The 3209-nt window shown below is 45.5% G+C and overlaps 1 non-coding gene across 1 annotated transcript; it reads left to right on the top strand.

The window, feature by feature from the left end:
- The first annotated feature begins 2822 nt into the window (after nucleotides 1–2822).
- Nucleotides 2823–2905, top strand: trnal-uaa (transfer RNA leucine (anticodon UAA)). The gene has a single exon. It is a non-coding gene; the product is annotated as a tRNA-Leu (tRNA).
- The last annotated feature ends 304 nt before the right edge of the window (nucleotides 2906–3209 follow it).

Here is a 3209-nt window from a genome sequence, read left to right as displayed (position 1 = left end):
CTGAGCACTATATAGAGCAGGATGGGCCTGTGCTCAGTGAGCTGATCTCACCTTGTGTGGTTCTGAGACCCACACACAAAGCAGGACAGGCCTAGGCCTCATCCCCGGCCTGTGTTCAATTAGCTGATCTCATCCAAAAGATTTTGATAAGGTTCCACACAAGAGGCTTCTCTATAAGATTAAAGTCCCTGGTATCAGTGGGAATATATTGATCTGGATTGGGAACTGACTGGCAGGACGTAGGCAGAAAGTAGTTACAAATGGATCTGGATCTGTTTGGAGACCAGTTACCAATGGTATCTCACAGGGATCGGTGTTGGGTCTGTTGCTCTTTATTATTTTTATTAATGATCTGGATGGAGGTGTAGGGGGCACCATCTGTAAATTTACAGATGAATTGAAGATCTGTGCGAGTGTTCAGACTGTAGACGATACTCGACTGTTTCAGGCTGATCTTAATGTGTTGGGAGATTGGGTTCATGACTGGTAAATTATGTTTAATTTGGGTAAGTGCAGTGTTATTCATGTGGACAGGGCGAATGCTCAACATTCATACACCCTTCAGGGAAAAACATTAAAGTAGGTGGAAAAAAGAAAATAATTTTGAGCAGAGATCTGGATGTTCTAGTGCACAGATCTCTAAAGGTACAGCAGCAATGCTGTGAAGTGATAGTTGGAGCAAATAGGGGGTTGGGCTGCATTCAGAGGACAATTGAGTATAAAATGAGGCCTATTCTTTCATGGGATGTGAGCGACACTGGCAAGTCCAGAATTTGTTACCCATCCCTAATTGTCCTTGACAAGGTGGCGGTGAGCTCCCTTCTCGGATTGCTGCACTCCATGTGGTGTAGGTACACCCACAGTGCTGTTAGGAAGGGAGATCCAGGATTTTGACCCAGCATCAGTGAATGAACAGCGATATATTTGCAGATCAGATGGTGTGTGACTTGGAGGGGAGCTTGCACATGGTGGTGTTTCCATGCATCTGCAGCCCTTGTCCTTCAAGGTGGTGGAGGTCTTCGGTTTGGAAGGTGCTGTCAGCGGAGCCTTGGTGAGTTGCAGCAGTGCATCTGGTAGATGGTACACACTACTGCCACTGTGCGTCAGTGGTGAAGGGAGTGAATGTTTAAGGTGGTGAATGGGGTGACAATCAAGGCGGCTGCTTTGTCCTGAACAGTGTCGAGTTTCTAGAGTATTGTTGGTGCTGCACTCATCCTGGGTTGTGCCTTGTAGATGGTTGACAAGTTTTGGAGAGTCAAAAATCACAAAATTATTACAGTGGAGAAGGAGGCCATTTGGCCCATTGTGTCTGCACAGAATCATAGAACATAGAAAGTTTACAGCACAGGCAGGCCAAAAAACGAGCCACCCAGCTGAATCCCATTGTCCAGCATTTGGACCGTAGCTCTGCAGGTTCTGGTACTTGAGGTGCACATCCAGACTCCTTTTAAATGAGTTGAGGGTTTCTGCCTCAGCTACCCTTACAGGCAGTGAGTTCCAGACTCCCACAGCCCTCTGGGTGAAAAAACCTTTCCTCATCTCCCCTCTAATTGTTCAACACATCACTTTAAATCTATGCCCCCTAGTCACTGACCTCCCTACTAAGGTAAATAGACCCTTCCCATCCATTCTATCCAGACCCCTCACAATTTTGTACATTTCAATCAAATCTCCCCTCAGCCTCTTCTATTCCAAGGAGAACAACCCCAGTCTATCCAATCTTTCCTCATAGCTGCATTTTTCCAGTCCTGGCAACATCCTCGTAAATCTCCTCTGTAACCTCTCTAGTGCAATTACATCCTTTCTGGAATGAGGTGACCAGAACTGCACACAGACCTCAAGTTGTGGCCTAACTAATGATTTATACAGTTCCAGCATAACCTCCCTGCTCTTATATTCTATACATTGGCTAATAAAGGAAAGGATTCCATAAGCCTTCTCAACCAACTTTTCAACCTATCCTGCTACTTTCAGGGATTTGTGGACATTCAATTCAAGGTCCCTCACTTCCTCTACACCTCTCAGCATTCACCCATTAATTGTGTCTTCCTTTGCTGTGTTTGACCTCACCAAAGGCATCACCTCACACTTCTCCAAGTTGAATTCCATTTGCCACTTTTCTGCCCACCTGACCAGTCCATTTCTCCAGCTCTCCAAATGAGCATTTCACCATGTGCCTTGCGCTGAGTTACTCATCACAGAATTCCCACTATCTGATGTAGTCTTGTCGCCAGAGTATGAATATGAATGGTCCAGTTAAGCTTTTGTCAATGGTAACCCCCAGGATGTTGATGGTGGGGGGATTCAGCGATGGTAATGCTGTTGAACGTCAAAGGGAGATGGTTACATTCTCTCTTGTTGGAGATGGTCATTGCCTGGTACTTATGTGGTGTGAATGTTACTTGCCACTTAGCAGCCCAAGTCTGAATGTTGTCCAGGTCTTGCTGCTTCTGGACATGGACTCCTTCAGTATCTGAGATGTCCCGAATTTGTCCTTTTATGAAACCTTGGTCAGGACTCACTTGGAATATTGTATCCAGTCTTGGTCTCCTCACATGATGGGTGATATTGAGGCTTTGGAAAGGGTACAGAGGAGAGACATTCGACGAATTCCCAGTATAAGACATCTTGGTTATCAAGTTAGACTAAAAGAGTTGGGACCCTACACCTGAGAGAAACCTAGACTGAGGGGTGATCCGATTGAGGTTCATAAATAATGAAGGGTCCAATTCAGCATGGGTGAGGAGTCATAACTTTGTATTGTAAAAGGCCAGATGGCACCCGAATCACATTAAATTTCATTTTCAGTGGTTTGTTAGTATACCAGGATGGCCGAGTGGTTAAGGCGTTGGACTTAAGATCCAATAGACATGTGTCTGCATGTGTTCAAACCCCCCTCCTGGTATCTGTGCTTACAAAATGTTACTTTTTCTTTCCCTGACTTTTGCCTTGCACCATCATCTCTTCTGTCATTTAATCACTCTTGCCTTCCAACTGATCACAGCTTCCTATTATTTGATCTGCCCCAGCACCGTTCCTTGGCTCTGCGCTTGCTTATAAACTGGTAAATCTTTAACTTAATCTCCTCTGTACCCTGACAATGACCTTCTCATCCTTCCTGGATTGTGGTTCCTCACAGGATCCGCTGCCTCTCCGACTCCCCTCCAGGTAACTGAAGGCCCTGAGCCTTGGTCTCGCTTTATACGCTA

This window comes from Heterodontus francisci, unplaced genomic scaffold (genome assembly GCF_036365525.1).
Source record: "Heterodontus francisci isolate sHetFra1 unplaced genomic scaffold, sHetFra1.hap1 HAP1_SCAFFOLD_597, whole genome shotgun sequence".
Classification (NCBI taxonomy): Eukaryota; Metazoa; Chordata; class Chondrichthyes; order Heterodontiformes; family Heterodontidae; genus Heterodontus; species Heterodontus francisci.
This window is presented reverse-complemented; position numbering and strand designations above follow the sequence as displayed.